Source organism: Cnephaeus nilssonii, assembly GCF_951640355.1.
Source record: "Cnephaeus nilssonii genome assembly, chromosome: 6".
In the NCBI taxonomy this organism is placed as follows: Eukaryota; Metazoa; Chordata; class Mammalia; order Chiroptera; family Vespertilionidae; genus Cnephaeus; species Cnephaeus nilssonii.
Window position 1 is genome coordinate 99,233,877 of NC_137077.1, and position 23,773 is coordinate 99,257,649.

Below are 23,773 nucleotides of genomic sequence, written 5' to 3' on the forward strand. Positions count from 1 at the left end.
TCCGACCCCTAGACTCTACCGAGAGACTGAGGGGAGTGAGAGGACGGAGAAAACCCCCAAACTGAGGGGGCGACCCGTTGTCAGGAGAGCATATAGGGAAATGTAGTCTGGCTGGCTGTCCGTGTGCGCCTTGCATGCTGGGACCTGTAGTCTCGGCCGCGGTGCGTGCTGGGACCTGTCTTTGTTTTGTAGAACTCTCGCGAGAGCCGACTTTTCTACTACGCTTTTGCGCACGTTCTGAAACCTTGGCCGTGCTGTGTTGTGTGCAGGTTGGGTTTGCATTCCTGTCTGATGTTGTCTAGGTTACCCCACAACTGGGGATTATGGACAAGGAATTTCCGTGTAAACCGAGAATAATAAGCACAGGGTTTCTGTTAAATGTTCTTGTATTCATCAGCCGGCAAGTTATTCTTTTGTGGAATAAAATATCTGGGTGTTTCTTTTTGTTTCCTAAAGAAAGCATTTTTGGATGTGACATGATTTACAATTCTATCTGAGGTATCACTTGCTACTTATTTTTGGTATATTTGACTTGCGCAGATTTTGTTCTGTCCTGCCACTCCTAGCCATAGATTAATTATTACATAACGTTTTATTTGTTTGATATGAAACGCTTTTTTTTTTTTTGTCTGACCCTGAAAAGCAATATTCTTAACTTTTCAGTAAAGACTCAAGCATGAAAAGAAAAGGAAAAAAAAATGTTGGAGCTCTGCTAGTATTTCAAGTCTTTTATACCCTCCAGCGTCTAAGTTTGCCTGATACCTTCTTGCTTTCCCTCAGGCTCATGGAAGTACAAGCACAGTTCAAACGCACTTAACTAGATAAGTTAGGAGCTGTTATCTAAAGTCACAAAAATCTAACTTCTGATGAGGATGGCAATCCTTAGGTTAAATCAGAGACAAGACTAGAAACCCGGGTTATGTTACATATAAAGTAAATTCGAAGTGGTTTTTTGTTTGATTGTTTTTCACGGTGGCCTGGCACATAAGACAACTTGCTTAATCAGGTACTGCATTTAACTCACCTCTAAAATGGGGGCAATAATAGTAGCTGTCAAAGGTGATTGTATCCTTTGTTAGCAATTTATTTTTATTATTGATAGTATTACAGATGTCCACAATTTCCCCTCTACCATCGTCCCGCTCCACCTGGCCCTTGTCCCACCCAGGCCTTCTCCATGATACTGTCTATGTCCATGGGCTATGCATATATACATATTCGTTCTTTGGTTAATCTCATCACACACACACACCCACCCCCACCCTCTGAGATTTGTCAGTCTGTTCCATGCATCCAAGTCTCTGACCTAATTTATTCATCAGTTTATTTTGTGCATTAGATTCCACATGTACGTGAAGTCATGTGATATTTATCTTTCTCTGACTGGCTTATTTCCCTTACCATAATAATTTATAGGTCCTTCCATGCTGTCGCAAAGGGTAAGAAATCTTTCTTTGTTTACTGCTGCATAATATTCAATTGTGTAGACGTACCACAACTTTTTTATCCACTCATCTACTGATGGGCACTTGACTGTTTCCAGATCTTAGCTACTGTAAATAACATTGTTATGAACATAGGGCTGCATATATTCTTTCTAATGGGTGTTTCAGGATTCTTAGAATTTATTAACAGTGGGATTGCTGTGTCAAATGGCAATTCCATATTTAATTTTTTGAGTAAACTCCACACTGTTTTCCATAGGGGCTGCATTTCCACCAGCAATGTACTAGGGTTCTCTTTTCTCCACATTCTCACCAGCACTTGTGGTTTGTTAATTTATTGATAGTAGCTCTTCTGGCAGGTGTGAGTTGATACCTCTTTGTAGTTTTAATTTGCATCTCTCTGATAATTAGTGACTTTGAGCATTTTTTCATATATCTATTGGCCATTTGTGTTTCCTTTTTGGAGAGTGTCCATTTAATTGAATTCTTTGTCTTCCTTTTGTTAACGTGTATGAGTTCTTTATATATCTTTTTAAATTAATCCCTTATGAGATGTATTATTGGCCAATATGTTCTCCCATATACTGGCTCCCTTTTCATTTTGATGATGGTATCTTTTGCTGTGCATAAGCATTTTAGTTTGATGTAGTTCCATTTGTTTATTTTCTCCTTTGTTACCTATGCCCTAGGAGATATATTGACAAATACACCGCTATAAGAAATGTCTGAGATTTTGCTGCCTATGATTTTTTTCTAGGATTTTTATGGTTCTGCAATTTATATTTAAGTCTTTTATCCATTTTGAGTTTATTTTTGTGTATGGTGTAAGTTGGTGTCTAGTATCATTTTTTTTGCATGTACTTGTCCAGTTATCTCAACACCATTTATTGAAGAGACTGTCTTATTCCACTGTATGTTCTTTCTTCCTTTGTTAAATATTAATTGAGCATAATGGCTTGGGTTGATTTCTGGGTTCTCTGTCCTGTTCTATATGTCTGTTTTTGAGCCAGTATCAGGGTGTTTTTATTACAATGGCTTTGTACTATAGCTTGATATCTGGTATTGTGGTCCCTCCAACTTTGTTCTTTTTCAAGATTGTTGGGGCTATTCAGGTCTTTTTTGGTTTCATATAAAGTTTTGGAGTATTTTATCTAGGTCTCTGAAATATGTCGTTGGTATTTTAATGGGGATTGCATTGAATCTATAGATTGCATTGGGTAGTATGGACATTTTAATTATGTTAATTCTACCAATGCATGAAAACGATATATTTTTCCACTTGCTTATATCTTCCTCTATCTCTTTTTTCAACATCTTTTAGTTTTCCAAGTACAGGTCTTTTATCTCCTTTGCTAGGATTATTTCCCTAAGTTTCTGAATTTTTTTGTTATAGTTGTAAATGGGATTTTTTTTTTGTTAGTTTCTCTTTCTGAGAGTTAATTATTTGTGTATTAAAATGCCATCGATTGCCCAGGCCGGTTTGGCTCAGTGGATAGAGGGTTGCAGAATGACTGGTCCAGGGTTCAATTCTGATCGAGGGCACATACCTCAGTTGCAGACTCCTGTGCCTGGTCGAGGGTGTGTGGGAAGCAACCAATCAATGTGTCTCTCTCACATCAGTGTTTCTCTCTGTCTCTCCCCCTCCACTTCACTCTCTCTCAAAATCAATGAAAAATATCCTCAGGGTGAAGATTAACAATAACAACAAAAAAAATGCCACCAATTTCTGGGTGTTAACTTTGTATACTGCTACATTGCCAAATTCATATATTAAATTTAGTAGTTTTTTGGTGGAGTCTCTAGGGGTTTTCTATATACAGTATCATGTCATCTGTTAGTGATGACAGTTTTACTTCCTCCTTTCAAATGTGGATTTTAAAAAATTTTTTCTTCCTATTTGCTGTGGCTAGGACTTCCAGTACTATAAGAGCAGTGAAAGTAGACATCCCTGTCTTGTTCCTGTTCTTATGATTAATGGTTTTATTTTTTGCCCATTGAGTATGATGTTGACTGTAGGTTTGTCATATTATTGTTGTTTATTTTGTGGAGGTATTATCCCTCTATTCCCACTTTGCTGAGAGTGTTTATCAGAAATGGTTTTGGATTTTGTCAAATGCTTTTTTAATGTCAATTGATATGATCAAGTGATTTTTTTTTTAAATCCTCACCTGAGGATATTTTTTCCATTGATTTTCAGAGAGAGTGGAAGGGAGGGAGGGAAGATGAGAGAGAGAAACAGAGAAACATCGATGTTAGAGAGACACATTGATCGGATGTTTCCCACATGCACACCCACTGGGGGCAGGGAGTGAACCCACAATTCAGGTACATGCCCTTGCCTGTGAGTCAAATCCGTGATCCTTTGGTGTGTGGTCTGATGCTCTAACTACTGTGCATCACAGGCCAGGGCTGGTCATGTGATTTTTTTCTTTCAATTTGTTTATATGATGTATCATGTTTATTGATTTGCAAATATTGTACCACCCTTGCATCCCTGCAATAAATCCCACTTGGTCATGGTGTATGATCTTTCTAATATATTGCTGGATCTGATTCGCTAATATTTTGATGAGGATTTTAGCATCTATGTTCATCAGGGATATTGGCCTGTAATTCTCTTTCTTTGGGTGTCTTTATCTGGTTTTGGAATTAGGATAATGCTGGCCTCAAAAAAAGAGCTTGGAAGTGTTCTTTCCTCTTGGATATTTTGGAATAGTTTGAGGAGTATTGGTGCAAGTTCTTTGAATGTTTGGTAAAACTCCCCTGTGAAGCCATCTGGACCAGGGCTTTTGTTTGCTTAGAGTTTTTTGATTACTGCTTCAATTTCTTCAGTTGTATCAGCCTATCTTGGTTTTCTGATTCTTCCTGATTCAATTTTGGAAGATTGTATTTTTCTAGGAATTTGTCCATTTCCTCCACATTGTCCAGCTGGTTGGCGTAGAATTGTGCATAGTATTTTTTTTAAGTCCTTTGCATTTCTGTGGTGTCTGTTGTTACTTCACCGCTTTTATTTCTGGTTTTATTTATTTGGGTCCTGTCTCTTTGTTTCTTGATGTGTCTGGATAAATCTTGTTTATCTTTTCAAAGAACCAGCTCTTGGTTTCATTGATTTTGTTTTTTTTCTCTCTATGTCATTTATTTCTGCTCTGATCTTTATTATTTCCTTCCTTCTCCTTACTCTGGGCTTTTCTTGTTCTCTTTCTAATTCTTTTTTTTTTTTAATCCTCACCCAAAGATATACACTGAGTGGCCAGATTATTATGATCTCTGAATGCGTAATAATATGGCCACTCAGTGTATATTCTATATATTCTATATAATAAAAGGCTAATATGCAAATTGTCCCCTCGACCAGGAGTTTGACCAGCAGGCAGGCCGGCCAATTGCCCATGTCCCCTCCCCCTGGCCAGGCTGGCCGGACCCCACCCATGCACGAATTCATGCACCGGGCCTCTAATATATATATATATATATACACACACACATACATATATATACATATATATATGTATATATATGTGTGTGTATGTGTGTATACACACACACTCACACACTCTGAGTGGCCAGATTATTATGCGTTCAGAGATCATAATAATCTGGCCACTCAGTGTATGTTTACCAGGGTTATATCCTCTTGTTGGATCGATCCCTTTAGTACTCTGTAGTGACTTTCATTGTCTCTTGTTATGGCCTTCATTTTTGAAGTCATTTTGAGTATTGCTACCCCAGTTTTTTGGGTTATTTTTGCATTTGCATGGAAAATATTTTTCCATCCCTTCCCTCTCATCCTGTGTGAGTCTTTTGTTCTGACACGAGTCTCTTGTAGACAGTATATATATATGTGCCATGTCTTATTATCCATTCAGCTACCCTATATGTTTTGATTAGAGCATTTAATCCATTTACATTTAAGGTTATTATTGATAGGCAATTATTTATTGCCATTTTTATTTGTTATGGCTATATTCCTCTCTGTGTGTGTTTCTTCTTCTTACACAGACCCTTTAGCATTTCTCACAATGCTGGTTTGGTGGTAATAAACTCCTTTAGCCTTTTTTTACTGGGATGCTCTTTATTTTACCTTCAATTTTGAACAATAGCCTTGTGGGGTAAAGTAGTCTTGGTTTCAGATCCTTGCTTTTCATTACTTTGAAAACTTCATGACATTCCCTTCTGGCCTGTAGTATTTCTGTTGATAAATCAGCTGACAGTCTTATAGGAGCTCCTTTGTAGGTAACTGTCTCTCTCTCGTTGCCCTTAAGATACTCTTTAATACCATTTTAATTATGATGTGTTTGGGTTAATCTTGATTGGGATTTTCTGTGCTTCTTGAACTTTCATGACTTTTTTCTTAACCAGTTTAGGGTTGTTTTCTGTCATTATTTCTTCCAACAGTTCTCTATCCCTTGTCACATTCTTCTCCTTCTGTTACCCCTATGATGCCGATATTGTTCCATTTCATGATGCCCCAAAGTGACCTTACACTCTCCTCGTGTTTTTAACTGTTTTTTTTCTTTTTGCTGCTCTAATTGAATGTTGTTTTTTTCTACCCTGCCTTCTACATAACTGATCCTCTGCTTCATCTGGCCTGCCTTTAATTGCTTCCTGTGTATTCTTGAAGTCAGATATAGTATTCTTCGTTTCAAAGTAGTTTTTATTCTTAGTTCCTATAGTCTTTTTTTTAATGACAAACATTTTTTTAATAAGTAGAAAGAGTACTTGCTGAAATAATGATAAAAAGTATGGTATAGTAAATATATAAATCAGTAACATAGTCATTTATTATCACTATCAGGTATTATGTACTGTACATTATTGTATGTGCTGTACTTTTATACAACTGACAGCACAACAGGTTTGTTTACAACAACATCACCATAAACAGGAGATAGAAATTTTTTAGCTTCCTTATAATCTTATGGGACAACTGTCATATGCGGTCTGCCATTGACTGAAATGTCATTAGACTGTGAAACATTGTACATTCAAAGCTGAACTCTTCTTTTTTATTAATTTCATTTTTTACAATATACAAAATAAATCTATTACCAGATTGTAGATACAAAATAATTAGCCATTTACATGCAATAAACATTAATATTTCAAGAAAAATGGTTTTAAATATAATAATGTTATATGCAATAAACATGAATATTCCAAGAAAAAAAGGATTTTAAATATAATAATATTACCAACACTGTACTAACATAGTATATCACAAAAGTTGTCAGAAATATTAAAAATCTGAAAATAACAGGATTACTTCCATTATACTTTAAAATATTTTTTTCTTCTGGCTCTGTTTTTGTTCATCAGTTTATGTTGTTCATTATATTCCACAAATGAGTGAAATCATGTGATATTTATCTTTTTCCGACTGGCTTATTTCACTTAGCTTAATGCTCTCCAGGTCCATCCATGATGTTGGAAATGGTAAGAGTTCCTTTTTTTTTTTTATAGCAGGGTAGTATTCCATGGTGTAGATGTACCACCGTTTCCTAATCCACTCACCTGCTGATGGGCACTTATGCTGTTTCCAAATCTTAGCTATTGTAAATTGTTGTGCTATGAACACAGGGGTGCATATATCCTTTCTGATTTCTTGGGATATATTCCTAGAAGTGGGATCACTGGGTCAAATGGCAGTTCCATTTTTAATTTCTTGAGGAAACTCCATACTGTCTTCCACAGTGGCTGCACCAGTCTGCATTCCCACCAGCAGTGCACGAGGGTTCCTTTGTGTCTGCATCCTCGCCTGCGCTTGTCATTTGTTGACTTGTTGATGATAGGCATTCTGACAGGTGTGAGATGGTACCTCATTGTCATTTTGATTTGCATCTCTCGGATGATTAGTGACTTTGAGCATGTTTTCATATGTCTCTTGGCCTTCTGTAGGTCCTTTTTTGAAAAGTGTCTATTTAGGCCCTTGCCCATTTTTTGATTGGATTATTTATATTTCTTTTGTTAAGTTTAATTTTAATATCTGTAAAATATTCTGTTGGTATCTTAATGGGGATTGCATTGAATCTATAGATTGCTTTGGGTAATATGGACATTTTAATGATGTTGATTCTACCAACCCATTAATGCGTTATATTCTTCCATTTGTTTATGTCTTCCTCTATCTCTCTTTTCAGTGTCCTGTAGTTTTCCAAATGCAGGTCTTTTACCTCCTTAGTTAAGTTTATTCCTAGGTATCTTAATTTTTTTTTTTTTGGTGCAGTGGTAAATGGGAATGTTTTTTAGTTTCTCTTTCTGTGAGTTAATTATTGGTGTATAAAAAAGCCATAGATTTCTGGGTGTTAATTTTGTATCCTGCTACATTGCCGAATTCATTTAATAAGTCTAGTTTTTTGATGAAGACTTTGAGGTTTTCTATGTACAATATCATGTCATCTGCGAATAATGACAGTTTTACTTCTCCTTTTCCAATTTGGATGCTTTTTATTTCTTCTTCTTGTCTGATCACTGTGGCTAGCACTTCCAGTACTATTTCGAACAGGAGTGGTGAAAGTGGGCATCCCTGTCTTGTTCCTGCTCTTAGGGGAAATGGTTTTAGTTTTTGCCCATTGAGTATGATGTTGGCTGTAGGTTTGTCATATAAGGCTTTTATTATGTTGAGGTATGATCCCTCTATTCCCACTGTGAGAGTTTTTCTAAAAAATGGGTGTTGATTTTGTTGAATGCTTTCTCTGCATCTATTGATATGATCATGTGGTTTTTGTCTTCTAATTTGTTTACGTGATATATCATGTTTATTGATTTGTGAATAATGTACCAGCCTTGCATCCCTGCAATAAATCACACTTGGTCATGGTGTATGATCTTTTTAATATATTGCTGGATGTGATTTGCTAATATTTTGTTGAGGATATTAGCATCTATGTTCATCAGGGATATTGGCCTGTAATTCTCTTTTTTTTGTAGTGTCTCTATCTGGTTTTGGAATTAGGATAATGCTGGCCTCATAAAAAGAGCTTTGAAGTGTTCCTTTCTCTTGGATTTTCTGAAATAGTGTGAGGAGTATAAGTGTTAGTTCTTCGTTGAATGTTTGGTAAAACTCCCCTGTGGAGCCATCTGACCTGGAATTTTATTTGGTGGGATTTTATTACTGCTTCTTTTTCATCAGTTGTTATTGCCTATTCTGTTTTTCTTTTGTTTTGTTTTGTTTTGTTTTTGATTCTTCCTGATTCAGTTTTGGGAGATGGTATTTTTCTAGGAATTTCTATTTCATCCACATTGTCCAGCTTGTTGGCATATAGTTGTTCGTTCATAGTATTTTCTTACAATCTTTTGTATTTCTGTAGTGTCAGTGGTTATTCTCCACTGTCATTTCTGATTTTATTTATTTGGGTCCTCTCTCTTTGTTTCTTGATGAGTCTGGCTAATGTTTTATCAATTTTGTTTATCCTTTCAAAGAACCAGCTCTTGGTTTCATTGATTTTTTTTTTGTATTATTATTTTTTTTAGTCTCTTATTTCTGCTCTAATCTTTACTATTTCCTTCCTTCTACTTACTCTGGCCTTTTCTTGCTGTTTTCTTTCTATTTCTGTAAGTTGTAGGGTTAAATAGTTTATTGCTAATTTTTCTTTCTTTCTTTCTTTCTTTCTTTCTTTCTTTCTTTCTTTCTTTCTTTTTTTTTTTTTTTTAAGGTATGCCTAGTGCTATGAACTTCCCTCTCAGGACTGCTTTTGCTGTGTCCCAGAGATTTTGGGTTGTTGTGTGTTCATTTTCATTTGTTTCCAGGAAGGTTTTGATTTCTTTCTTGATCTCGTTGGTAACCCATTCATTGTTTAATAACATCCTATTTAGTTTCCATGTGTTTGAATGTTTTGGGGTGTTTTTACTGTAATTGATTTCTAATTTCATTCCACTGTGATCTGAGAAGATGTTTGATATGATTTCAATCTTCTTGAACTTGTAGAGGTTTGTTTTTTGTCCTAACATGTGGTCTATCTTTGTGAATGATCCATGTGCACTTGAGAAGAATGTATATTCTGCTTTGGGGTGAAATGTTCTATAAATGTCAATTAAATCCATCTGATCCAGTGTGTCCTTTAGAGCAGCAGTCACCAACCGGTGGTCCCCGGACCACTGCTGGTCCATGAGGTCTGAAAGGTTGGCAACAGCTGCTTGCTTTAGAGTCTCTGTTTCCTTATTGAGTTTTTTTGTCTGGAAGATCTATCCAGTGAAGTGAAAGGGGTGTTAAAGTCCCCTACTATGACTGTATTGTTGTCGATCTCTCTGTTAAAGTTCTCTAGAAGTTTTTTTATGTATTTAGATGCTCCTATATTGGGTGCATATATGTTTACCAGGGTTATCGCCTCTTGTTGGATCGATCCCTTTAGTATTATGTAGTGACCTTTGTTGTCTCTTGTGATGGCCTTCATTTTAAAGTCTATTTTGTTGGATATGAGTATTGCTACTCCAGCTATTATTTTTCTTTTCCATTTGCATGGAAATTTTTTTTCCTTCCCTTCACTCTCATCCTGTTTGTGTATTTTGTTTTGAGATAGGTCTCTTGTAGACAGTATATAGTTGGGTCATGTTTTTGTATCCATTCAGCTACCCTACACCTTTTGATTGGAGAATTCAATACATTTATATTTAGGATTATTATTGATAGGTACTTATTTATTGCCAGTTTAATTCTGCATGGCTATATTTCTCTCTCTGTTTCTTCTTCTCATTACAGCAATCCCTTTAGCATTTCTTGTAATGCTGGCTTGGTGGTGATGTACTCCATTAGCCTTTTTTTGTCTGGGAAAATCTTTATTTGACCATCTATTATGAACGATAGCCTTGCTGGATATAGAAATCTTGGTCTCAGATCCTTGCTTTCCATTACTTTGAGTTCTTCATGCCATTCCCTTTTGATCTGTAGAGTTTCAGATGAGAAATCAGGTGTCAGCCATATGGAAACTCCTTTATAGGTAACGGTTTGCTTTTCTTTTGCTGCGTTTAAGATTCTCCTTGTCTTTAATTTTTGACATTTTAATTATGATGTGTCTGGGCATGGGGCTGTTTGGGTTCTTCTTGTTTGGGGTTCTCTATGCCTCCTGAACTTGTGTGACTTTTTCCTTTACCAGGTTAGGGAAGTTTTCTGCCATTATTTCTTCAAACACCTTCTCTATGCCTTTCTCCATTTCTGCCTCTTCTGGCATACCTGCTATTCTAATATTGTTATGTTTCACATTGTCTCATCTTAAGATGTCCTCCTGTTTTAATTGTTGTTTTTTATTTTTGGTTCTGTGATTGAGTGATATTTTTAACTCTGTCTTCTAATTCACTGATTTGATCTTCATCTTCCCTTAATCTGCTGTGTATTCCTTCCAGTGTGTTCTTTATTTGTGTTATGTCATTATCTCAGACTGTTCTATTTTCATAGTTACTATATCTTTTTTTCATGCTGTTGAGCATTTTTACCATGATTACTCTGAACTCTTTTTCAGATAAATTTTTTATCTCTGCTTCATTTATCTCTTCTTCTGGAGAATTCTCTAGTTCTTTCATTTGGGGGTTGTTTCTTTGTCTCCTCATTCTGGCTTTCTGTTTGGGTTTGTGACTATGTATTAGGTAGATCATCTTTACCTCTCAATCTCTAGTGCAGGACAGTGTTAAAGGCTGTTTCTGACTAATTAGATAAGTCATAGACTCAAAGCCTCCAGGGACTGCCTCTGCCTACAGACTGATAGGATTCTGACTTGAATTGCCCCCCAGACAATGATTCTCAGGTGTGGTGAGAGTTTTCTTTTCAACAGGGTGGGACAGTTGCTTCTGGCTGGAGGATAACTGTTATTTTTAATCTCTTAAGTGGTCGTAGGGCAAGGTGTTTTCCAGTACCGTGAGTCAACTGTTTTTCCCTAAGGCAAGGCAAAAGTGAATGTGGGAAAGATGTCCTCTTCTGAGTAAGGGAATGACTCAGCCCAGGAAACTTGGGACATCTGCCTTTTGAGCTCTATTTCCTGATTCCCCAGTCATGGCTTCTGCTCTCACAGCTCCTGTCCACTTCACCCTCCCTCTGCCAGAGTGTAAGGTGGGTGGCTCCACAGGGAATTTTGTGTGTTGGCCCTTTAAGAGGGTGCCTGAATTTTCAGCTGTTACTCCCTGGCAGACAGCCCCCTGCTTCTGTTCACAGCTGAATGTTATGTGGGTACCCTCCTCAGTTTTGGAGCTCTCTACTGGGGGGTGGGCCAGCTTGGGGATTAGAACCTAGAGTTCTCAGTGGCAATCCCCCCCAGCTGAGATATCTCTATGGGACTTCCGTTGCTCTCTGTGGGTGCCAGGCCAGCCCTTTCACATCTCTGCCCCTCCTACCAGTCTCTATGTGGTCTCCATTTTTGGTCCTCGGGTATCAGGGCTCTCTCCTGATTATTCAGGAAATTTTTCTGTATTTTAGTTGTAATACCAGTTTGTTCCTGGGAGCATGCCAGTGCAGCATCCACTTAGTCTGCTATCATTTTTAATCCCCTCTATAGTCTTTTACATGCTGATTAGTTCCCTGTAAGTTACTTGTAGGTCCCATTAAGTTCCTTGTAGTTCTCACTATGTTCCTTAAACATCCTTGTAACCATTACTCTGAACTCTATGTCTGATAAATTGCTTACCTCCTTCTCATTTAGTTCTTGTTCTGGATTTGCCTTCTTTTCTTTCATTTGGGGCTTCTTTCTTTTGTCCCAATTTTGAAATGTCTTTCTATTTGTTTCTTTGTATTAGATATAAGTGCTATGACTTCCAATCTTTGTGGGGGGTTGCCTTTTATATTAAACTAGAGGTCTGGTGCATGAACATTTATGCACTGGAGGGGGGGGCCCTCAGCCTGGCCTGCCCCCTCTCACAGTTCAGGAGCCCTCACCACAGGCGATGCCCCACCACACCTCTGCTGCTGCCACTGCCAGCAGTGCAAGCCTCGGCTGGCCCTGGTTACCTGAGCCTTGGGCGGCCCTGGGTGGCTGGACAGCCGCCATCCGAGGCTTGCCTGTGCCTCGGGCGGCCCTGGGTGGCTGAGGGCCTGAGTGGACTGGGGGACTCCGGAGGCAGGTGTGTGGAGCAGCTGGGCCCACCTGAGGGGACTGGGTGCCACCATCTTGTGGCTGTGGGCACCGCCATCTTTGAGGGCATGGCAGTCAATTAGCATATTCCCTCTTTATTGGCTGTGGGCACCGCCATCTTTGAGGGCAGGGCATTCAATTAGAATATTCCCTCCTTATTGGCTGTAGGTGCCACAATCTTTGCGACAGCATGAGGGTCAATTAGCATATTCCCTCTTTATTAGATAGGACTAGAGGCCCAGAGCATGAAATTCGTTCACTGGGGGCGGGGGGTGTCCCTCAGCCCAGCCTGCACCCCCTCCAATCTGGGATCCCTCTCACAATCCAGGACTGCTGGCTCCTAACCGCTCGCCTACCTGCCTGATTGTCCCTAACTGCTTCTGCTTGCCAGCCGGATCACCCCCTAACCACTCCTCTGCTGGCCTGATTGATGCCTAACTGCTCCCCTGCCGGCCCGATCGCCCCCAACTGCCCTCCCCTGCCAGCCCGATCACCCCCAACTGCCCTCCCCTGCCAGCCTTATGGCCCCCAACTGCCTTCCTCTGCCAGCCTGGTCACCTAGGTGGAAGCCATGTGGAGCAGCAGCCAGAACCTGCCCCCTGGCAGGGCTGAGGGAACCTGGCAGCAGGCACTGGGCCCTGCCCCCTGGCCGGCTACGGGTACCCCGGCGGCAGGCATGCGGAGTGGCTTCAGGGCCTTTCACCAAGCTATAGGGCTGTGGAAACTGCAGCGGCAGGTCCGCAGAGCAGCCGCCAGGACCCGCCTCCCAGTGGGGCTGAGGGAACTCCAGCGGCAGGCGCATGGAGCGGCTGGCCCTGCCTGGGGGCGGGGCCAGCTGTTCTGTGCACCTGCCACCGGGCACCGCCCCCTGGTGCGGCCACAGGAACCCTAGTGGCAGGCATGTGGAGTGGCTGCCGGGCCTCCCGCTGCCCTGCGGGGCTGCAGGAACTGCGGCAGCAGGTGCTCGGAGCAGCCGGCCCTGCCCCCGCTGTGCGTGCTGCCATATTGTGATGGTGTTTATGGCGTGAGGGTCAAATTGCATATTACCTCTTTATTATATAGGATGTCTTGTGGGACCATGTGGTGTGGGCTCTTTGAACTCCTGAGCAGGATGCTCTAGGAATGTCCCTTTTGTGGTTATTTTGGCTCTCCTGTGGTAATTGGGTCTTGATTGTTGTCCCATTCATCACTGGTATCTCCTCTCAGGCTGTCTGACTGTGAGGGACAAGCCTGGCCATGTTGTGTGAACTGTTATACAGGTGCAGTCTTAAAGTGGGTTCTGCCTTTCTTTTTAAAAAAAGTCTCTTAAGCTAGTCTTCAGTTGAATATTCCCCAATTTAGTTTTAATTTCAGCTTGATTCTGGGAGAAAGTGTGAGAATGATCCACCAATTCTGCCTCCATCTTATACCCCTTTTATTTAAATTTAAAAGTCTTGCTCTTTGGAGGAGAAACCAAGATGGCGTCATAGCTAAACACCTAAACTGCTGCCTCACACAACAATTTCAAAACTACAACTTAAAGACAAAACGCCTATCACCCAGAACCATGGGAAAGCTGGCTGAGTGGAAGTTCTACAACTAGAAGGAAAGAGAAAAGAACATTGAGACGTGCACAAGTGCTGAAAAGCTGAGATACGGAGGCGCGTGAATCGGGCTGGCGGCGGGTGACTGGGTGCGCTGCTTTTTTCAACTTGAAGGGAGACAAGCTCCCGATTACTCTAAACTCCAGTTTCTGGGGAGATGCTGGGGACCCAAACTCCTACGGGGAGAAGCTGGACTGTCTGCCATCGGGTCGGAAAGTGAGGGTGAATTTCTTGCAGAGGTGCGCCCAGCAATCATTGTTTACTGAGCTGGGGTGCGGGACGTGGGGACTTGGAAATGTGGAAACGCAGAGACAGCTTACTGGCAGCCATCACTGTTTGCCGCATCCTAGCCTAGTGACTCCCTGAGACCCCACCCCGCATGATCTACAAACCCACCCAAGCTCCATGCAGCGGCTTTTGCATATAAATGGCCTGCCCTATTGCAGCTTAACCTAACAAACTGCAGCTCTGGTCAGACAGCTCCAAAACCTCCAAACCCCAAGCAAAGAGGAGAAAACTGTAGTTCTTGCTGAAGCTCCTGCTGGGTGGCCTCAGACAGTAGCTGACCTGCACCCCATTGGAGATCCAGAGCTAGTGTATCTAGTGGTCAGTGTGAGATGACACCAGATTTCAACTATTCACATCCATAAGTGGCACATTCAAGAGGCAGACTCAGTGAGCACCAAAGCCCCACTGAAACAAGTCCTGCCCCATAAGCATGTCTCCAGCACAGCAGTTCTTCCAGCGTAGACACAGCGGGTCCTCACAGCCAATTGGCCTGGAGGTCAATTCCTCCCAGTGACACCAACAACAATCAAGACTTAACTACAACAAGGCTGTACACACAGTCCATAAAGGGGTGCACCAAGAGTGTCCACCTCAGGTAACTTAGAGGCTGACCCATTGGGCCATATAGGACACCTAGCACACAAAGCCACCCTACCAACTCAGGGAAGCAGCGAAAATGCAGAGACAAAGAAACAGATCACAAACGAAAGAAATGGAGGAAAACAAATGACTGGACATAGAGTTCAAAACCACGGTTATAAGGTTTTTCAAGAATTTCCTAGAAAAGGCCGATAAATTTAATGAGACCCTCGAGGATATGAAAAAGGACCAACTAGAAATTAAACATACACTGACTGAAATAAAAAATATTATACAGAGACCCAACAGCAGACTAGAGGAATGCAAGAATTAAGTCAAAGATTTGAAATACAAAGAAGCAAAAAACACTCAACCGGGAAAGCAAAAAGAAAAAAGAATCCAAAAATTTGAAGATAGTGTAAGGAGCCTCTGGGACAACTTCAAGTGAACCAACATCAGAATTATGGGGGTGCCAGAAGAAGAGAGAGAGCAAGATACTGAAAACCTATTTGAAGAAATAATAACTGAAAACTTCCCCCACCTGGTGAAAGAAGTAGACTTACAAGTCCAGTAAGCGCACAGAACCCCAAACAAAAGGAATCCAAAGAGGACCACACCAAGACACATCATAATTAAAATGCCAAGAGCAAAAGACAAAGAGAGAATCTTACAAGCAGCAAGAGAAAAACAGTTAATTACCTACAAGGGAGCACCCATACGATTATCAGCTGATTTCTCAACAGAAACTATGCAGGCCAGACGGGAGTGGCAAGAAATATTCAAAGTGATGAGTAGCAAGAACCTACAACCAAGATTACTCTACCCACCAAAGTTATCATTCAGAATTGAAGGGCAGATAAAGAGCTTCACAGATAAGAAAAAGCTAAAGGAGTTCATCACCACCAAACCAGTATTATATGAAATGCTGAAAGGTATTCTTTAAAAAGAGGAAGAAGAAGAAAAAAGTAAAGATAAAAATTATGAACAACAAATACATATCTATCAAGTGAATCTAAAAGTCAAGTGAATTAAAAATCTGAGGAACAGAATAAACTGGTGAATATAATAGAATCAGTGGCATAGAATGGGAGTGGATTGATAATTCTCAGTGGGAAAGGGGTGTGGGGGGTACGGGAAGAGACTGGACAAAAATCGTATACCTATGGATGAGGACAGTGGGGGGGAGGAAAGGGCAGAGGGTGAGGTGTGAACCAGGTGGAGGGGAGCTATGGGGGGAAAAAGGAGAAACAATTGTAATAATCTGAACAATAAATATTTATTAAATTAAAAAAAAAGTCTTGCTCTTTGAAAGGACTCCTAATAAAATGATGGTAGAAGCCCAACCAGCAGCTGAACCTGCCACCTTTTGCTGTATGGGACAATACTCCAACCTACTGACAAGGTGATTGCATTCTTAAATTTGGAAATGTAATTAAGTATAATTATTTTTGTTGGACCTTACCAAAAAACTCCCCCACTACCACTTTTTATGCATATCAAAACCTTATATTAAAATCCATAGACTCATAGTACTTTCCCCCCCTATGGTAGAATGTGAACGAGTCCCCCTCTACCACAAATTATGCAGTCAAGTTTCCCACTTTTGGGGAAATCCCAGGGGTCAGCACAACTGGATTACATGCTGATGTAGTTGCCACCAAGTTACTTGTAGATCCCATTAAGGATTTTTTTTATTGGGCAAGTCATACTAATTTTAACCAGATGTGCCAAGTGAGGTGAAATCCTCCTTTTAGAAAGTTCAAGAGAGCTGGCTACCTGCTTGCAATGTGCCATCTTTCGATGGCACATTGCGTTCTTGGAAAAAATGTGTTAATGATCTACAGAGGATGGTCAGAGTAGTAGAATAAATAATATTTTCAGGATTTGCAAAGTGTGAGCCTTGCTCTAGGAAAACCACCTGCTTATCATGGTATCTCCCATGCCAGATAAATATAGTAATAATAGTATTTTTGAACAGATATAGAACTTTGAGATTTTTTGGTCTGATTCACATATTTTATATGAAGAAACTTGTACACAAAAGAGAAAGAAACAGTTTTTAGTCTTTGGAGCCAGATAGATTTGAATCAGGTTTAAGTCCTGGGGCAATAATAATATACTCAGCAGTACAGCTTGTAAGAGTACCAGCCCTCCTGGAGTTAGACTTCATGGGCTTGAATTTTGACTATATATACTTACTAACTTGCCAACTGTGTGACCTTGAGAAATTACTAAGCCTTCCTGTGTTCCACTTCATATGCTGTATATAATAATTGAAAATGTATGTAAAGCACTAAACATGTCATTATTAGGTAATAGGTATGTAGTCTTCCAATTCTTCTGTGGCCCTCAGTTTCCTCATCTGTGAAATGGAGAGCATACCCATCTTGATGGGAATTTAGAACCATCCTCTCTAATAAAGGAGTAATATGCAAATTAACCATCATTCCGCTACACAATCCACGTCCACCAGCCACGCCCACCAGCCAATCAGAGCGAGTATGCAAATAAACCCAACCAAGATGGTGGTTAATTTCATACATAGGCGCCCTGAGCGGACCCCCTGCAATGGATGGCAGGGAGCTGGGGTCCGCTCCGGCACCAGGCCGAAAACCTCTGGCGGAGGCTTTCTGCCTGCTGCATGAGCTGGGAGCTGGGTGTCTGCTCCAGCTCCAGGCCAAAAGCCTCTGGTGGAGCCTTTTTGCCTGGTTTCGGAGCAGACCCTCTGCAATCGATAGCAGGGAGCTGGGTGTCTGCCCTGGCCCCAGGTGCATGAGCGGACCCCCTGCGATTGATGACAGGGAGCTGGGTGTCTGCTGCGGCACCAGACCGAAAGCTGCTGGAGGCTTTCGGCCTGGTGCACAAGCAGACCCTCTGTGATCAATCACAGGGAGCAGACCCCCTGCAATCGATAGCAGGGAGCTGGGTGTCCGCTGTGGCACCAGGCCAAAAGCCTCCACCAGAGGCTTTCGGCCTGGTGCACGAGCGGACCCCCTGCGATTGATGACAGGGAGCTGGGAGTCTGCTTCGGCCTGGTGCTGGAGCAGACCCCCTGCAATCGATAGCATGGAGCTGGGTGTCTGCGATCAATTACAGGGAGCTGGGTGCCTGGTGCACGTGTGGACCCCCTGCGATTGATGACAGAGAGCTGGGAGTCTGCTCTGGCCCCAGGCTGAAAGCCTCCGGTGGAGGATTTTGTCCTGGTCCCGGAGCAGACCCCTGCAATCAATCGCAGGGAGCTGGGGGTTGCTTCGGCCTGGTGCACCAGCGGACCCCCTGCGATCGAATGCCTGGGCAGGGAGCTGGGGGTCTGCTTTCGGCTTGGGCAGGAGGGGACCCCCTGTGATTGATCGCAGGGAGCTGGGTTTCCGCTCCTGCCCAAGAGGCTTTCGGTCAGGGAAGGCCTTGGCAGGGTTGAGCCGGTGATCAGAGGGAGCTGGAGGGGCCTGCCCAGGGCTACAGCTTCGGCCAGAGGCTTTAGGCCTAGGCAGGGCCCAGCCGTTGATTGGTGTGAACTATAGAGAAAACACCTTTTCTGACTGCACATTGGCTAAGCTTCCTGTATGCCACTGGTAATATTCTTAGTAACTTGGGTAATAAGAATCCAAAAAGGTGATCTAGGGTTTTTCCACCACACTTCTGGAGAAAAAAATGAAGGTCTGCTGCTGGAGGGCTAAGAAATGTCATATCCTGCCCTAGCCGGTTTGACTCAGTGGATAATGCCTGGGCCTGCAGACAGCAGGGTCTGGGTTCAATTCTGATCAAGGGCATGTACCTAGGTTGCAGGCTCCTTACTGGCCAGGGCCCAGATCAGGGCTCATGCAGGAGGCAACCAATGAAAGTGTTCCTCTCACTTTGATGTTTCTCTCTGTCTTTCCCTTTCTCTTCCACATTCTCTAAAAGTCAATGGAAATATATCCTCAGTGAGGTTAAAGAATAAAGAAAGAAATGCATATCCTATGAAAGACACATGTTGAAATGCCTAAAGAAAGTTGTCATTTTTTCTTGGTGAAGGGACTGGAGTCATGTTGATGAAAACACCTTGGTGGCTGTGGTGACTGGCAGTGGCTGCAGCAGCGGGGTGATGGGGCTGGTGCCTTCCCCTGATCAGCCCGTTTGCCTCCCACAAAGGGAGGCCAGACTGCGGCTTAGGCCCACTCCCCATGGGGCGCGGGCCTAAGCCATCAGTAGGACATCCCCTGAGGGCTCCCAGTATGTGAGAGGGACCCCCGGCCCCCAGTGCACAAATTTCGTGCACCGGGCCCCTAGTTAGATATAAATAAAACATTTAGTATGTTAGTAGGCATTCCATAAATCATAGTATTAGTAAAATTATTTAAGAAAAGCCAGAACTTCTATTTCAACTCCTATTACTGTGGAAGCTGATTTGTACATTTGTATAGCCCCTATTTATTTAATCAGTCCATCTTAACTATTTATTAGAACACGTGAGTGTGTAGGGGCCATCAGTATGAGACACTTTACTAGCTTCCTGAAGAGGAAGCTGGCATTTAAAATTGGGTAGAAGTTGGAGCCCAGTTTTTAAGCTAGTCCTGAGACCAGCCCTATCTCTGGATTTAAGTTATGTGAATTTAAACATTTTCTTACTCTTTAAGCCAACTTGAATTACGGGTTTCTGTTATTTGCTGAACAAAACATCCTTATTTCCTCAGAAGGTAAGTCTTCCTTGACCATACTATCTAATCACCTCCCAGTTACTCTCTATCATTTCCCATCTATTTCTTTTACACTGGATACCACCATCTACAATTATCTTATTGACTTATTTCCTTTCTGAATTGTGTGGCTCAGGAAGGCAGTGACCTTGTTTTTCTTCCCAGTGCCTTATAGATGCTCAATAAATATTAGGTGAATGGTTGAATGATAAAAGCATATCATAACTTAATTGGAAACAAGAGACCTTATAAGCTTTTCTCTAATACAGGTTTTCTCAATCTTGGCACTATTGACATTTTAGGCCCGATAATTCTTTTGTGGGGCACAGTCCTGTGCATTGTAGGATGTTTAGCGTTATCCCAGGCCTCTACCCACTAGGTGCCAATAGTAGAAAAAAATGTCCTCTGATTGAGAACCATTGCTATAATATCTACAAGATTTTATTTAAACTTAACTGGCACAAGAATGGCATAATCTGAGGTCATGTTTTGAGATAAAATAGAGTAATGTTTGATTTATGAACCACAGAGTCTAAGAGGTGACACACTGTAAATGTGTCAGAAACTCCAGCTGTCTTCCATCCCATTGGTGGGGAGGGGTGGTTTGTCTCCCATTTAGCTACAGGACATGCTTGCTGTTGTGAAGATGTGTCCTGACTATTATAAGGAGTTAATTTTGACTGTGGTTGAGAAGTTTTTTTTTATAATTATAAATTATTTCCTTGAGGTAAAAACTCATCACTTTTTTTTTTGGCCTTAGTTTTCTTATTTAGGAACTAATAACCAGAATGCCTGCAGTTACTGAAAATTATAGGGAAACTCTTACATTTATGGCCACCTTAACCATTCTATTTTTAGTAGAGGAAATAAAGAAATTTATTATTTGGATAGCCAGGATCATTGTTGCCCTATATAATATTCTGATTTTCCACACTCTAAACAAAATTCATATCCCAGAAATAGATTCCTCTTGTCTTTTTTTCTTTGTTTCATCAGCACATGTGAGAAAAAGGAAAGGGAGGAAGAGTTAGTGTCCTGTGTCTTCTCTATTCTGAAGTATAATGAGGTAAATTAAAGTCCTTCTACATAAAGATGAGTCATTTCAGTACAGACTATTTGAATTTGCCCTGTTGAAAGGAGGTGCCTTCATTCAGGGGGGTAACAGTTACCAAACCGTTGGTATATTTTTTTTATGTCAGATAGATTCTGAAACCAGAATATGTCCAAGTTCCAGAGATGTTAGCACTATCATGGATGCCATCCTTGGGTGACACATTGAGTTCTTGGAACCCAAATGGGTTAATGATCCATGGAGGATGGTGGGAGTGGTAGAATAAATAACATTTTCAGATTTGCTTTTACTGGGCAAGTAGGACTGATCTTACCCAGGTGTGCCAAGTGAGAAGAAATTCTCCTTCTAGAAAGTTCAAGAGAGCTGGCTACCTGCTTGCAAAGTCAACTCTTGGCAAGGATGAATATAATCACAAAAGTCAGTTGTCTAATAGAAGACTAGAGTGATGTGGAAAAGAGACAGACATGAGAACTAAGAGTCATGAAAATTGAAGTTGCTTTGTTTAATTCCCCAACATAAAGGAGAAACAGCAAAAAGGGTATTTCTTGCTGATTCTGAATGATGAGTCACTCCAGAGTCATTGCTTATGCCTACCAGCTACTTTCTACCTCCAAAGATGTAAGGCTTAAGGTATGTTAGGAGGAGTGAGGAAAGCATTGGAGAAGACATGCCTTCCAACTTCAAAGAGAGAGAGAAGAGTGCAATGATTGTAAGGAAGCCAATATTGCTGATTAATGACTCTGAAGCCAACTATTTATATTGTGTAATGTCAAGTCTGTTTATCCTGAGTAAGTTGGTAAATGGGTATCTTTCATTAAAAATGGGTACATTCTTCTAATATGTTATTGTACTTTATGCTTGCAAAGGCTTTCTTCTGAGGAGTTCATATATCAGCTCTTGTTATTTTTCGACTATAGTATAAACATTTCTTCTTTATTTCTTTTTTTTAAATATATTTTATTGATTCTTTACAGAGAGGAAGAGAGAGGGATAGAGAGTTAGAAACATCGATGAGAGAGAAACATCGATCAGCTGCCTCTTGCACACCCCCTACTGGGGATGTGCTCGAAACCAAGGTACATGCCCTTGACCGGAATCGAACCTGGGACCTTTCAGTCCGCAGGCCGACGCTCTATCCACTGAGCCAAACCGGTTTCGGCCATTTCTTCTTTATTTCTGAAGGGAGGGTAGAGGCTCAGCCCATCAGAAAGTCACAAAAGTCTGTTTTGAGCTCCTGACCCCGCCTTTCTATGCCAGTCTCCAGCCTCCTCATTCACTATTGGGTGTGTCTCCTAAAGGTCCCAGAACACAAACCCATTGCTCCCTGTGTCAAGGTGCTTAAGCAGGATAGGGCTGAGTGGCCTAACCAGCCAAAGAATGCCCCAGCCATCTGAACGGCATCAGTTAGCTGCAAGACAGTGAAAAGGTGCCCCTCCTGCCTAGAACAGATCAGGACAGGCTGTTTTCCCTGAGGTCCTGCACTGTCCTAGCCTGTTCTTTGGTGAGGACATCCCCAAGAGAGGAGGGGGTACAATCTAGGCTTATTACCCATGGGGGCAATGATGAAAGAACAGACCTTTTTGTTTCTTGAGAGAACAGGAAACCTCACTCTTACTACAGTGACCTATGACATGTCTTTGAGGGTCACCTTTGTCCTTGAACAGAGAATCACAATTCTTTCTGGGGCAGAGTAAAGTGTTTCTTTTTATGAGTAAAGGGATGTGGGAGTGCTTGGCAGGGATGGAGGAGGGGATTGAAGTATTGAGGAATCTTGAGCTGTTTCCAAGGAGGGTTCCAAGGACCTTGTTTACTTTCTTCAATGGCAGTATGTCTCCAGGACATCAATCGTGCTAAAATAAAGCCAATATGGCCAAACCTTTGTAATTTTAAATACACCCTTACAGACTGCATATTGAAAATGTCCATTAGCCTTCAGCTTAAAGTACTTTCTAATGAGTACACTGTACACTTCGCTCATTCAGAGTAGCCCTGACTTCACCGATGATGGATAAGAATATCAGTCTGCCCTGGGGATATGGTGATGGACTCAGCAAGGTTCAGCACCAGCCAGCAGACTGCAGGTTCTGTGGTAGTGAGAGTTACACACAATATACTGAACTCTGTGTCTGGAGTCAGATGGATCTGAGTGTAACTCCTGGCTCTGCAATCTCTCTTGGGCAACAACCTAACCTCTCTGAAATATCTCCTGTAAAATGTGGATAGGAAATCCAGTGAATTAAATAAAATTTTGGGGGGAAGTTTTTAAAAAATATATTTTTATTGATTTCAGAGAGGAAGGGAGAGGGAAAGAGAGATAGAAACATTAATGATGAGAGCGAATCATTGATCTACTGCCTCCAGCATGCCCTCACTGGGGATCAAACCTGCAACCCAGCCATGTGCCCTGACCGGGAATCAAACCTTGACCTACTGGTTCATAGGTTGAAGCTCAACCACGTAGCCACGCCAGCCAAGCCATGAATTAAATAATTGAACATATGCTAAGTGCCTGCCACAGTAAGGGAGCATGGTAAAGGGCAGTTATGGTTTTTATTGCCTTGATTGATCTAGTAACCTAAGACATCCAATTACCTTCATTTCCCTGTAATTCTCTCCCAGCAGGACAACACAACCCTGTTTCCTTGTCCTCACCTTTCAGTGTGCTGCTCATAGTGCATGACTGCTTAGATAATCAACAAACCACAGATTTCATAAAATTAGGCCCATATGTGCTAATATCTTTACAGATAATTCAAAATCAGAGAACCCAGTTCTAGCAGGGAGGTTGACTTTATTTTCTTTCATTTATTTGTTACATTTTTCTTGAAGCCCTTTCTTCAATGTTATTTTATAATATTATGCTTCTACTTAGTGTATCACTATAGCGATGATATCAGTGCATTTTATAAAGGAATAATACAATACCACGTCAGCCACCTTTGTTCAGCAGTGGAAGTTTCCCCAAGTCTAGGCATTCATCCACTCATCCAAAAAACATTTGTGGAATTCCTCCCATGGAAAGCCATTCTGTAAAAGTATTACAGTTGATTCAAAGATTATTATTGACAAAAAATGTTTG